The sequence below is a fragment of the Marmota monax genome, unplaced genomic scaffold (assembly GCF_021218885.2).
Source record: "Marmota monax isolate L192 unplaced genomic scaffold, Marmota_monax_Labrador192_F-V1.1 WCK01_AAM20220418_F8-fsc00154, whole genome shotgun sequence".
In the NCBI taxonomy this organism is placed as follows: domain Eukaryota; kingdom Metazoa; phylum Chordata; class Mammalia; order Rodentia; family Sciuridae; genus Marmota; species Marmota monax.
In genome coordinates this window covers 3,429,520-3,444,990 of record NW_026691933.1, presented here as the reverse complement: position 1 = coordinate 3,444,990, position 15,471 = coordinate 3,429,520, and the positions used below count along the sequence as shown (strand labels likewise).

Here is a 15,471-nt window from a genome sequence, read left to right as displayed (position 1 = left end):
TACACAAAATCCACACTCCACAAATATTTGACAATCCATTGAAACTATAGGTTCTATTCATGCTTCTACATTCATTATTCTGACAGTAGATACCTGGACCACTAAGTCTAGCCCTCTTCAATACACAGTTTGCGAGGCACTTAACATCTAAACCTCGGTTTCATTCTCTATCCAACAGCAGTAATATCATTATTAGTACCTTCTCCACAAGGTCGAAGGGTGGAGGAGATAATGGTAAAGCACTTAACAGGGTACTTCCCACCCACCAAGCATTCAATGAATGTTGCCTCTCCTCCTCCTGTTCTCCCATTAAGTCTCCTTAAGGGCACAATAATGCAGCATAGAAATCATGTTTGAGACTAATGTTCAAATTCCAACTCAGCTCAAATCCTGGTTGAGGGACCTTGGGGAAATATTCAACCACCCAGCTTCAGTACATTGTGTGTCACTTAATGACAGGGATACATTCTGAGAAAGGTGCCGTCAGGCTATTTCATCATTGTGTGAACATCACAGTGTGTACTAAAATGAACTGAGATGGCTGAGACATTACCAGGTGACATATAGTCTCTTTTTCCTCCGGGTACTGGGGATGCAGCCCAGGTAAGCTCTATGACCAAGCTAATAAGAAAAAAATCATAAGGCCTTTTTTATTTATTTATTTATTTGAGACAGGTTCTTGCGAGGTTGCCAGACTGGCCTTGAATTTGTGATCCTCCTGCCTTAGCTTCCTGGAGAGTTGTTATTACAGGTGTTGCTATTGCAAGTGCCTGGCAAGTGGTATAATCTTATAGAACTATGAAGGTATTATTCAGACCACTGTTGACTTGACTTTAAGGTCATTATGTGACATATAACAGTATCTTCAACTATAAAGGGAAATAATCTTAAAGGATTAGTCTAAGGATTAAATAGGGAAATATAGAAAGTTTCCAGTACACAGTAAGCAACTCAATTAGTGACATTGATTTAAATCTGATTTTAAATCATGTGATTCCCTAACAACTAGAAATGCTCCCTCACTCTCCCTGCTTATGTCCCTACTACCTCTTTCCAGTCAAATTCTTAAGGCAAGTCCCCAAAAGATTTTAGCTGACAATTCCCCTGGATGACAGGGGAAGGTCTTAAATCTGAGTGAAAGAAAATTACATCAAAAGCTGTGGGGAGACCCATTCTTTATAACGTTCTCACTGTTACCACCTCACCAAACTCCAAATAATATTACACATATTTTACACTTGGTACTAGTGAGATCTTTCCTGAAAGGAGGATACACTGGTACTACTGGGTTGTTTTCTTTTGATTGTGTATATGTGTGTGTGTGTGTGTGTGTGTGTGTGTGTGTAGCACTGGGAATCAAATCCAGGGACTCACGCATGCTAGGTGAGAACTCTATTACTGAGCTTCGTCCCTGCCCCTTTTAATTTTATTTCAAGACAGCATCTCACTAAGTCACGGAAGTTGCCTTGAACTTATCATTCTCCTGCCTCAGCCTCCGAGTTGCTAGGGTCACAAGCATGCCCCAACATGCCTCACAATATTGTTTCCTTAAAAATCTACGATTAAAATAATACTAACAAAGAACCCAAAGCATGAAACACTACTCAAAACAGGAAGATGAAATGTGACCATTCCATGAAAAGCAGCCCCAGCCAGATCACGCTCACACTAGGAAGAAAAATAAATCCTACGCTTTCAGACCAATTTGCAAGTTTTTGAAAATTCTGAAGGGAAGTTAGACCAGAAGAGAGTCATGAGGATGCTACTCCCCACTGCCCAAGGGCCCCAGGCTTCTGCCTGGACCATGCTGGAGTCCAGGGGCCCAGGGGGGCCTCCCTGGCTCAGGTCCTTCATTGCAAGGGGAGGCTGGAGGGCAGGAGGCCAGCATTCAGAAGTTAAATGAGTTACCAGGTAACAAAGTTCCCACCAGAAAAATGCATCTTCTAGGCCACAGTCTGAATATACAAAGCCAAAAAATGACTTCACTTCCTTCCCACAGCTCCCCAGCCCAGCCCAGCCTAGCCCCGGGGGCCCCAGCAGTCCAGGCAAGGCACTGGGAAGGCTCTGGCCAAGCAGACAGGACCTAAGCCCAGCCTCACTCAGGGCCAGGAACAGGGTGAGGAAAGCTTGTTAGAATCCATCCTTCACCAGGGTCTAGAAAACTCTCTGGGAATCCACTGACCATCCCAACCCTGCATGCAGTTCCAAGTTTCCTCACCAACTGCCACCACCTCCAGCTGTCCCTTATTCCTTCCCAGCCAAAGCCTGCCTGCCTCGGGGCTTGCAGATGTTCTTTGCTAAAACTATTAAGTCAGTTCAGATCCTCTGCAAGCTCCTAGCCTGAAGTTCAACAGCAGCGTCATATGACACTAAGGATCACAGCAGAGCAGCATTGTGCATTATTACTGAATGCTCACCAACCAGCCCCTGGTGTCTATGAGACTTACCAAACCTCTTTCAGGACCTCTATTCACCCCATTTGCAGTGAAGGAACTAAAGCACGCAGGGTGTTAAAGTAACCTGCTCAAAGTCACGGCTGATTGGTGGGGAACCCAGGATACAAACCCTGACTACAGTCAAACTGCAGCTGCACTAGCTAGCCTCTTTACCACCTGTCCTTCTGCTAATCACTCCGGGGGTTAGAATGCTCTCTGGAGCCTTGTATGCTGGGGGAGATGAGGAGGCACAGCTATGTCTACCCAAGGCTGGGGTCCCATCCTTCCCGCCCCTCAACCTACCCAGCACCAGCATCCAGCCTCCTCACCATCCCATACACCTGGCTTGAGCAAGGCTTGAGCATTTCACAGGCATGGAAACTGAGGTTTCCCTTTACCACTTTGCCATGCTAGTCAGGCAAATGTGTTTACTGATTTATTTGGTGGAAATCCACTCCCTTCCTGGGGGGGGGGGGGGGGGGGGAACAGCAGCATGTGGCTCAGGCATCTGCATTTTCTCTCTCCAGATAACTCTAAAGCAATTTGGGAACCATGAAACCAACACTTCTCCGGAGCAGTCATTTTGAAGGGCAGAGTGGGAAGAAGGATGTTAGAATCCCTTAAGGAGCTTTTAAAAAGATATGTTACCCTGTTTTAGTCAGTTTTTTCACCACTGTGACCAAAAGACCTGACAAGAACAATTTCAGAGGATGAAAAGTTTATTTGGAGCTCAGAGTTTCAGAGGTCTCAGTCCATAGATGGCCAACTCCACTCCTCTGGGCTGAGGTGAGGCAGGACATCATAGCAGAAGTGTGTGGCAGAGGGAAGCAGCTCAAGATTTGGCAATCAGAGAGAGACTAAGCCCTGCTCACTTGGGACAAAACATATAATCCCCAAAGGCACCCCCATACACACCAGAAACCCACCTCCTACAGCCACACTGTCCACCTACACTTACTACCCAGTTAATCCCTATCAGGGGACTAAGCACTGATTGGGTTAAGGCTCTCATAATCCAATCACTTCACCTCTAAACTTTCTTGCATTGTCTCTCACATGAGCTTTTGGGGGGCACCTTATATCTAAACCCTAACACATCCTACAAACAAAACAATCTTCTAGGGACACAGTGAGGCGAGGAGAAGAGCTTAAAAACAGTGCTTCATTTGAGTTCTTATCCTGCCCCCACCATCCTGGAGGTGTCTTATCAGTAGCAGAACTAACTGGTTCATTATGCAGTTAAATTAGATCATGTAAATGTGCTCTGTAAAAACTCCAAAGCCCTCTACAAATGTTTGCTGTTCACCTGCTATTAGAAGGAACGTGACTGTCTAACTTTGTGAGCTGGTACAAAGAACCAGCCACCTTTTTTTGTCTAAGCAACCTTGTCATGCTTCCAGTGATTTAACATTCCCACCTCCAGAGATTCATTTAGCAGGCAAGAGAAAAGAGGTGAGGGAAAGGGAGGAAGAAGGAACCCTAGGACCTTTTTATAGGACACTAGGTGGGAAAATGGTCTTTCCTGACTTTAATGTCTTATATAACCATGATGGAAACCAAGAAATTAACTGCAGACTTTGTTTGGATTCTGCCAGTTTTCACAGGTATATCATCTCCCGAGTACCCTATGAGGTAGGTGCCATTTGAACACCCACAAGACAAAGGCAGATGCTAAAGCTTGATGATTCAACTACGTGCTCCCAGTCAAACAGTAAGGACTAGCAGGACTTGAACCTGAACTTGATTCCTCTATATCTGGAGGTTCTGCTTAACCCCTACAGAGTAAGCCTCCCTAGATGTCATCATTTCCATTTTATAGAACAAGGAAACCTGCAAAAAGCTACTTACCTGATGGCACAGTGCCAGGAACAGCATTAAACCTGGATACGTTTCATTCCAAAGTCAGTTGCGCTGCAGCCATACCATCTCCCTGCACAGCACAGCTGGGATGAGGAGCCCAAGAAAAGCCCCACAGGTGAAGACTACGGTGGGGCTGACCAAAGGGACCCTAGAGATAACCTGCTCCAGGGTCACTACTAGTAAGCCTAAAAGCTCTTGTGTGGCTCTCAGTCTGCGAAGAGGGACATAGAGCACTAACAAAAGAGGCTTTTGAGAGGGGCATTTCTAGAGGAAGGAGTCATCCTTGACGGCTGCGCAATTCTTGCTTTGGGTTTTACCACCTGGTTATAAGGAGCTCCATTAAAACAGTATGCTCCTGGGGGTTCCTGAAGTTCAATCCTTTCTACCCAACAATTTTACCATCTGAGCAACTAAGAAGTGGGAAGAAGACGTTTCTCCACCCTGGGGTCCATAAGGACGGCACAGAGCCAGCTCATGTGGAGGGCCTACACCAAGCCAATGCCTTGCTTTTCTCTAGCCTTTTATTTCTTGTTAGCATTACAGGAGGGGGTCAGCGGCCAGTAACAGGCATCAGGCATCTGAGAGTAATTGTTCTGCTCTCTCAACCAGTGGTTTTCAAAGTGATCCCCAGATAAGCAGCATTGTAATCACCTGAAAAATGTTCCAACCCAGGTCTTCAGGATCAAGGACCCTGCGGGGGGGTGAACTCAAAGAGCTGTGGATTGACAAGTCCTCCAGGTATTTCTGGCACCTGCTAGAACTGGAGAACCCCCTTTTCCCGTGAATGATCTGTGAACTAGGAATATATTCAGAAATGGGGTCTCCGAAATAAACACTCCATAGTATAGAGAAGACTGACCCAGGCAGGAAGCACACAAGCTCAACCAGAGGAATGGGATTCATTCCTCACACATGAAGCTGCTTAGGCCTGACTTATGCTAACTCTTGTGCCCCAAGCCACGCTTTGTGGAGCTTACAGCATAGGGGAGCTAACAGATTCGAACCCAGGAAACTTAACCAATGAAAACACAATCACACTGTGAAACAAAAGAATGTGGAGGGGAGGATAGTGGAGAATGATGAGGGGTGGCTTCACCTTGGAGTTGAGGGGGACTTTCTGGGAAAGGGAGAATTCACCTGAGATATAAAGGAGGAACAAGAGTTAGCTAGGCAAAGAGAAAAGGAAGTCAACATTCTCAGCCCAAGGAAAGCTTATGCAAAGGCCCTGCAGCAGGAAAGAGCTTGGTGCCTCAGGGACAGAAATGCTGAAAGCATCCAGAATAGCTAAGAAACAGAGGGAAGCAGGAGGAGTTGCAAAACAAGCTGGAAACAGCCTCTGGTGTTGGGACATACAGGCCTCACAGGTGTGATTAAGATGCTATGTTAGAATCTAAGTGGACCAAGGACCTAGGCTTTGGGCCTGCGCCTACAAGAAGAAAAAGTAGGCCCAAATCTCCATCATGTCAGCTTAGGAACCAAATTCTTCAACAAGGCTCAGAAAGCACAAGAAGTAAAAATCAAGAATCAATAAATGGGATGATATCAAACTAAAAAGTTTCTTCACAGCAAAGGAAACAACCAAGAATGTGAACAGAGAACCTACAGAATGGGAGAAAATCTTTGCCACCTGCACCTCAGAGCATTTATCTCTGAGATATATAAAGAACTCAAAAAACTTAACACCAAAAAAATCAAATAACCCAACCAATATATAGGCAAAGGAACTGAACAGGCATTTCACAGAAGAAACACGAACGGTCAACAAATATGTGAAAAAAATGTTCAACATCTCTAGCAATTTGAGAAATGCAAATCCACACTACACTGAGATTTCATCTCACTCCAGTCAGAATGGCAATTATCAAGAATACAGGTAAAAATAAATGTTGGTGAGGATGTGGGGGAAAAGGTTCACTTATACATTGCTGGTGGGACTACAACCACTATGGAAAGCAGTATGGAGAGTCCTCAGAAAACTTGGAATAAAACCACCATTTGACACAATTATCCCACTCCTCGGCATGTACCCAAAGGACTTAAAATCAGCATACTACAGTGACACAGCCACATCAATGTTCATAGCAGCTCAATAGCTGAACTATAGAACCAACTTAGGTGCCCTTCGACAGATGAATGGATAAAGAAAATGTGGTACACATACACAATACTCAGCCATAAAGAAAAATGAAATTAAGGCATTTGCCAGTAAATGGATGGAACTGAAGACTAGCTAAGTGAAATAGACCAACCCAAAAAAAACAAAGGCCAAATGTTCTCTCAACATATTTTTCAGCATTTACTATGTGCCAGGCATTATCCTAAGTGGTCCACATTTTTAAAAAATGTTATCTTTACAACACACCATATAGTAGTTTTCTTTATCATAATCCTTCCATGTCATAGATAAGGACAGAGTCAATCAGGCTGCCCAAGCTACCCGGTTAGGAAAAGACTGGAACTCACTCAGGTCAAATTCAGAGCCCAAGTTCTGAGCTCCTTCCTCATTCTGCAGGACAGTGAAGAAGCCTACAATGACAATGATCTGGTCTGCATTTTTCAAAAGCTCACTTTAGATGCTGTGTAGATAGGGAAGAGGAAACAGAAGTTGAGGCCACTGTATCTTCCAGGCAAGAAACAGCGAGAGTGGTGGCAGCAGATACAAACAGAAATACCTGTATGATAGAGAGAGGGGAGATGATCTTAAGGACTGCTAAACACAGTCTGAAACTCCTGACTCTGGAAATGGAGAGCTCATCCTAACCCCCACCCTCCCTACCTTCTACCAGAGAATATGAGTAATGGCTGAAGAAAGTTCTTATCCTGAAGAGCTAACCCAAAACACAGGGCTGTAACTGTGACAGAAATATCAGCACTTGGCCTCTTCAACCAGAGCCAGTTATAACCACGTCGGCACCTGGAGAGAAGAGTCTGTTGTTGGTACAAAATGGATGCCATTTTCACTAGGAAAGGCCATAGGTGGCTAAGACACCCACTGCAGTACCCTTGGGAACACTGACCAGATTCAAACTTAGATGCAACAAGATGCTTCTAGCTGACATTTATCATGTGGAACTTCTCAATTACCTCGATTATCTCGTAGCCCACTACAGAGAGGATGGCAGCCATCTGTCAGAAAAACTTACATTTCCAGAAAAGTCCTCTCTTTGGTAAAATGTTCTTGGAAAGGTCTAATATACATCCATTTCCTTGGGTTACATATTGAGTCTGAGGGATGTGGTCCTGTCACCTGTCTTTCAACACAAAGGGTGTGTGTATACCTGTGTGTATGTCAAGGGGGGGATAAAGGCTTACAGAACCTAAGAATCCAAGCCATGGTCACATGTGCTGGCAGTTAGAACCCACCAACCGATCAACAGGCCACTGTGCCTTACCAGGTGATGGGTCTAACTAGGGCTGAGCTTCTTCCTCCCTGGGATGACCCTTTCATGTGCCCTCTGACCTCCACGTCTAGTCACTACAGGGACAGGACAGGTGTGGCATCCAGCAGGCCCCAGAAGAGAACATAGAATGCAGGGGTGGGCAGAGATCAGGAAAGGACTGCTTCCTTCTGTAAATAAGTCACAGTCCCCACTTAGCACTATGGTTGTGAAAAGGCCACCTGGATTTCAAAGTTTCCAAAGGCTTCATCGTCGAATACCACAAAAGTGGGCAAGGTGCCCCATGAAACTCCTCTGGAGCGGGTGTCCATTCACCATCCATTCCTTCCATGTTCTCCTCCCCTACACTGGCTGCCTTAATAGGCCACAGATCTCTGTATTGTAAATTGAAATTATAAAATCTGCTGAGTAAAAATTGCTGTCTTTCTTTTTTTTTAACCAAAATATTAAGTTAAATACCTCTTATTAAGTAGGTCATTGCATCTTTTTCCCCTGTAGGATAATGAGCCTTAACCAAAGGGAGGTATAGCCATGCCCTTGCCCTACTCAAAGGGGCCAAGAAGCTTCTAAGGGTGTAAGGGGATGGGATGGGCAAGACAAATCTAGTCTCTCTGGGCCTCAACCCCCATAGCACAGGGCCTTCCCTTCCCCAGGAGCCATAAGCAACAGTTAACGCACTGCTCAGTGAAGGCTCCAAGAAATACAGCCGTCTGCTATAAGCAAATAGTCCTCGAGTGGCCTGTAAGATGCTGAGTGAGAGGCTTAATCACCCAGCAGGGTCTAGCAGGCAATACAGAAAACTCCTCTGAGACAGGAAGCCAGTAAATGGAAGGCATTATCATTCATAACAGGATTAATAACAACACAGGCTAGAAACAAACAGACACCACTGGATTACTTCTCTGACCTCTTCAGGGAGACCACCGGGTTCAATGAAGGGTTTTATTTCTTTGTTTTTAAACAAGACAGCATCTTCCACCACGTGACACCAGGAACCCTCCCAGGAAAATATAATTTCTTATGCATCTGTCCTGCTGGTGACAGGCTTCCTAAAGTACAGAGGCCAAAACTGTTAGTCGAGAAGAAGGTCCAGAGGGATTTTATAATACAGATTTAATAGTGGGGGAAAAAAAAAGAAAAGAAAAAGATCAAAGGTCTCCTGATCGAGCCTCAGCAACTTAAAAAAGGCTTAAAGGGATCAATATTCCCATGTTACAGTGCTTCCTAAGTTGTGTTTATTGAATCACTTGGGGGATTGGTTAAAAATGAGGACTTCAAGCCTGGAGGATGGGGTCGCAGAGATCTACCTTTTTAACAAGCTTCTTTGGTCCTCTTTTGATCATCTGAGGTAGACAAAGTGCTGCCCTATTTTATTAATGCACTGCTGATATACTGCTCAAGTCAGAAAATTATTCAGATATTTAAAACAAAGAAGATCATCTCAGTCATATCTGTGTGAATCTTGGAAACAGGCACAGCTCACTCTCTGTATCAGTTAGGTCTTTAGCACCTCAATTTTTTCATCAAACAGTTCATTATTTTTAAAATATCAAAAAGACCTTAACTTTATGTTTACCTTTTATTATGGTTTGAATCTTAAATGTCAGCCTCTAAAGCCACATGCTAAAGGCTTGGGCCCCAGCCAGAGGCACTATTGGGAACTTGTAGAATCTTTAGGAGGTGGAGCCTTGTAGAAGGAAGTTAGATCACTGGGGGCATGCCCTTGAATGTGATATTGGGACCTCTGTCTCTTCCTTTCTTTCATTGCTTTCTGCTGCTACAAGGTGAGTAGCTTCACTCCACCCACTTGCTCCTTGCCCTGAGGTACTGCCTCACTGCGGGCGCAAAGGCAATGAAGCCAACTGACCATGGACTGAACCCTTGGAAACCATGAACCAAGAAAAAGCTTCCCTCTTCTTCTTTTTTTTTTTTTTTTTTTTTTATTTTCTCAGATAATTTTGTCACAGTGACAGAAAACTCATACACATCCTTTCTTTTTCTTTGGTGAAGTTTCTAACGACTAACAGTGACCTAAAAGGATCGACATTTGGTGACAGTGTCACCGGAGCAGTGAGCCAGACTCTGCTCAACAACAGTCTGACTGGCCTCCTAACTTATGCAAAATGCAGACATACATCAACCTTGAATATTTCCAAGCATGGGTCTGAGACGGCCTAAAGGCAACAGGAAACAAAGTTTACAGCTGTTGCTGTAAGTTTACATTTTAGATAAGGTGCCCCTTATCTAAAATGCCAGGGACTAGAATTATTTAAGGCTTTGGATTTTTCTGGATTCTGCATGTGCATTCTAGCATGAAGGATGAAGACCATATCTAAACAAAATTCATTTAGGCTTTATATATATACACCTTCTACACATAGATAGCCTGAAGGTAATTTTAAACAATATTTTTAGCCTGTGTACATTCTGACTATGACAGGTCCCATAAGGTCAGTTGTGGAGTTTTCCACTGATGGCATTATGTCGACACCCAAGAAGTTTCAGATTTTGGAGCAATTTTCCATTTTGAATTTTCAGATCAGAGATACTCAACTTATATAGAGAGCATAAAGAGATGAGGTATAGTTTTGGCAAAAATCCATCTCAAACTGCCTCAGATTCAGACTTCTGATACTTTCTCCCACTGGAGTTACTGAGCTCTTCAAAGATACCCACAATCATGGAATTAAAAGCAGAAAATATCTGTCATATAACTTTGAGGGTATATCCCTTTGCTAGGCCACACCACCTCAAGTGTCCTATGGCTCTATATTTTTGAGACTTCTATAAGCTATATTGTGAAAAGCATGATTACATTGCATTATGCTTCTTTGTGTTCAAAAGTAATTCAGTTCTTACATGTAAACATTGAAAATTCTCTATGGGGTTGCTCATCCTGGATTATGCATTTTCTCACTCTGAAACATACGCAAAAAACTGAAATTATAGAGGCGGTCCACTTGTCCCTCTAGCTCTGAGAAGCCCAATCTATAGAGAGAGCTGATGAATAGGATCCAGCACCAGTGTGGTCTACTATCTAGCTGCCATAGGTAGCCTCAGGGAATCTGCAGGCACAGATGTCAGGAGAAATAAGAGGAAGTTCCCAAATTAATCTCTACTTGCTGGTTCCTTAAGTATCTTACCTGTCCATGTTAACTAAAGACTGTGATGTGGGCTGCTTCTGGGTGGGGGGATGGGGAAAACAGATGATGGTCTACTTGGAGAACTTCTCTACAGGGAACCGGGAGAGCCAGAGCTTAGGAAACTCACATCAGGATGTGGAAGTTTTGCTTTTTGGTACCTAATACAATTCCTCCTTGTCTTTCTATCTTAGTGGCCTTGCTCATGCCTCTTTAAGATGGAGCAAACAGGGACCATGCAAATCCTAGGAGGCAAGGTGGTGGAAATGCGTGCCACCCGAGTGCTTAGCCCTCTGTCAGGCCCTTCCCATAGTACTGAGCATTTGACAGTCTCTCTGCCAACTACCTGGTTATTCTGTTTAGGCTACAGCACCTGAGCTCCCCTGCCTGATAGCTTCCCATTGGTTCAGCCAATAAAGACCCAGTAGGGCACTGGAAGAAAGTGAACAAGGTCAAGATATTTCTTGTCAGCTCTTTCTTTTTTCCTTTGGAGCCACATCTCTGGGCACCAGGCTTCCCTGACTCCTGCTGGGCAGCCCCTCCTCCCTGGTTCTCGATCTCTAGGCTCCAGCCATTGGACTTCCTTCCTTTGTCCCTCTCCACTAAGGCTTGTGTGGGTTTCCCACAGTGCTGAGTCAGGATGTGTTGGCCAATCTTCACTAGGACCAGCACCTCTGTAACTGTGTCTTTCATTAGTCATCATTCAAACTGTCAGATGTGAATTCTGATTCTAGCCAAAAGATCTGACATTGACTGTCATTTTAATCATTATTGCTTTTGCAAGTGAGAATAAATGTACAAATGTGGGTCTATAAGCAAGTGGGGCATTTCTAAGTTTATTAACCTGGTAAAAGTACTAGGCCAAGAAGAGCCAATAAGGCTAATATCCATGAGGACTTGAACACAAATTCAAATTCAGGGAGATGAGGATAGCAATCCCAAGGCATGGATTTAGGACCTCTAAATTCTGTCTGTAGTAGGTGCCCAGAGGGACATATCATTTCTCTTTCTTTGTTTTTCCTTGCTTCCTGCCACCCATTTACTAATAGAAAGAAAAAGAAAACCTTTGAGGGACCCATGGGCTATTTCAAAATCCTTTAGGGAATACAATCATCAAGGAGGATAATGATAATAACTACCTGTCGTTGACCTTGGATACACTGCACAACCACCCTGAGGAAGCATTCTTTATCTCTCTCTACCTGACAGATCAGCACACAGATTCAAAGAAGTTGACATGGATTATCCATTACTTCAGTCCCACACCCCAGATTGGCCGGGACTCCAAGGTTGCTCTGTCTCCTACACAGTGTCTTTCCTTAAAAGAAGGAAATAAGGATCCATGCAAGTTACTTCTAAACTGAGCCTAGAGGAATTAGGATCCGCAGTGTTAGGCAAATCAAAACATCAAAGAGAATTTTAATCAAGGGCAACTTGAATCACAAATCATTTGTGAAAGTTCACTAAGCTATAAGTAAAAAAATATATGCAATGTGCCTGTGTGGTACAACCTGTACTGTATAATCCCATCATGGATATACATGTGCCTGTGTGTCCCCTTAAGGGCTGTGTATGCATAAAACCTGTCAGCAACAGTTATCTATAAAAAGGTGGCAGAACTGTCCTTTTCTCTCAGTTTCAATATTCTATTATGAACATGAAACTTAATTTCTTAGCTGAAGACTAGGAAGAGAAAGCAATTGGCCGATTTATCTGAATATTTAGAGCAAGAATTCTCAGCCTCAACTTCACACCCAGGATCACCTCAGAGAATTGCATTTACAATTACATACCATGGAAGGGAATTTCTATTGAAGAGGGACTGCAGATATAACAGGGGTCTCCTAAGATCATAAAGGAGCTGGAAAGTAAGTACTGCAGAACACATCACTTGGTGTTGGTTTAAACAAGCATCATCCTGCCAGGGATGTAAAAATAAAGCAATACAGCTACAGACAACACATAGTGCTTCATCGTGATAAATGACTGTTACTGATTTATGTATTTACTACACTATACCTTTGGTCATTATTTTAGTGTACTCCTAGTTGTATTTTTAAAAAAAGAATATGCCATGTTTTACTGGCAGCAACCTCATCCATCTCTTGTTTACAAGTGTCTCTGTATCACAACAAGAGGACCAATGATGTGGTTGACCTACACCAACTAGGTTTGTGTTCTTGTTTTGTGCAGTCTGAGGATGGAATACAGGACCTTATGCACTTGAGGCAAGTGCTGCACCACTGAGCTACACTTCCAGCCCCACAAGGTTTGTGGAAGCACTCTCTATGATGTTCACACAATGATACAATCACTTAATGGCTGGCACAGTTCTCAGGAACATATTCCTGTGATTAAGGGACTGATGACTGTAATTGGTCTGGGCACTGGAATTCCTGAAACTCTCTCAGATGATCCTAGTGGGCAGACATGGTTGAGAACCATAACAATATCAGAATAAAATTTGGACCACAGGTGGCAGAGCAGGGTCTTAACCTTTTGTATTCCCTGAACCCCACTGACAATCTGGTGATTGGGTATTTCCTTCAAATAATGCAGGAAATGCATGAAATACACAAAGGATGTAAGGGAAACAAATTAGACTTGTTATCATAATACGTTAAAGTTGCAATATGGTAATACGAGTGCCTCTTTACGAATACACAAAGTTACAAGATCCAAAAGTGGGTCAGTTATATACCATCATTTTGAAGTCGTGATGACTGAAAAAAAATTTAGAAATCTCTGCAACAATAGTAATGTGATATGGATTCACAGGTGACAAAGGTCAAAGTATTCCTGATACAGCTGGCTCTCTATATCAGTGGGCACTACATCCTCAGATTCAACCAAGCACAGACTGAAAATATCCCCCTCAGGATATTATTTTTGTACTAATTTTTTCTTGCCATTATTCCTTAAACAATACCGTATAACAATTATTTACATTGCATTAGTGCTTATACGTCATCTAGAGATGATTTAAAGTACATGGGAGGATGTGTCTAGGAGGTACTATTTTATATAAGGGATTTGAGTGGCTGCAGATTTTGGCATCTACAGGGGTCCTGGAACCAATTCTCCTCAGATTCCAAGGTATAATTGCTCTACTTTAGTTTATGTCTATACCCATAACTGAAGAAAAGGCCAAATTTTAATTAGAACTTGATGCATTAAAAAAAAGGGGGGGGGGGAATTACTTCTCACCACCTAAGTTCACAGTCTTTTCCGTACAGAGGAGGGGAAGAGGAGAGGTGAAAACGAACTTATAGGACTTGCTCACCCTTGCATTGATTTGACCACCTTCAATAGAAGGGAGGAAAAAAGCCAATAATATCAACCTCATCAAGTGCTAATTTCCAGTAGACTATCCCTCTTTTTTCTCTTAAATAACTCTGTAAAGTTTCTTCAAGACATGAAAAATGTACATTTCCTGAAAATTAACTACACTGTATGTTTTAATTACAGCAATATTTTTCAAGTGCCATGTCATGTGAAAAGATTCCTGTTTCTTCCACTAAAAAGACTCAACTGTTTTATCTGCATGGAGACATCCATCACACGAGTGCCAATATCTTGGGATTTAAAAGGGGGGTTTTTGAAACTTTCTAAGTGTTTAATCAATAGGCTCCTTTTCATACAGTGCTATGCTGCCTGAATAGATTCTGAATGTTTTTTCCCCCATTTAATCTGAATTTAAAATAGCATTAACCATGTACTGAATGGCTGTTATACTTTGGGTACGGCACTGGGCTCTTTTCTTAAATTATTCTAATGCTCACATCCATCATCTCATCTTACTAATGAAGAAATAAAATGATTAAGAATTTCAAAACAGTTGATGTTACAAAATCATTTTCTGAGAAAAACAGTGTGTATATGAAAGAGAGAACCCAAGCTACATTAAAATTCGTGATTGAAATTCCAGCTATAAATTAAAAGGTACTTATTTTTAGTAAGTAAATAATAAAATATTGTCCTGGGGTAGGAAGGAGACATCACTTCACTTTTCCTAGAAACAGACAGAATTAAGTGGCTCAAAAGTCAATCTTTCTTCATAACCAAACTTTCCTAACTGCAGAATGACTTCTCAAATTTCTTCCACTCATGAGTAATTCAATGTTCCGATAAAAATGCAAGAGAGAATGGCATTGTCAGACCCAGAATGCAGGCATATGGCAGTCAAAACAGCAGTCACCACTCTGCAGAGGCCAAAGAAGCTCAACTGCAGACCCCAGTACCCAACAGACCAGGAGGCACTGGCCCATGTAATGTCTTGAACAAGTTAGGGAGGTTCCCAATGTCTCATGTCCATCAAAGACAACAGGAAGGTTCTCATTCATCTCCACTAAGATACTTTTGAAATGATCCTATTCAAACACTTTAATTCTAAAAGTTCTCAGAACTCATTCCCTTCATCATGATAAAAGAAGAGGGGCAGGATGGAGTGGAGTGACATTAGTTTTACTTTATGCCCACTATGAAATCAGTTCTTCATTTAACCATTTAATGGGGAGGGGGAGACTTATCATTAAAGAGTTGTTTCAACATTAACCAAAACTATAAACATAACTAAGAATGCCCCAAACCCTCCGTAATGCCAGATAAAGAGTTGAAAAAGGAAACCAGGAAAGAAAG

At 42.7% G+C, this 15,471-nt stretch overlaps 1 protein-coding gene across 7 annotated transcripts in view; it reads right to left on the bottom strand.

Moving 5' to 3' along the window:
• Positions 1 to 15,471, bottom strand: part of Mgat5 (alpha-1,6-mannosylglycoprotein 6-beta-N-acetylglucosaminyltransferase) — a 331,545-nt gene that overhangs the window by 292,350 nt on the left and 23,724 nt on the right. The gene's annotated exons all lie outside the window — the stretch shown is intronic.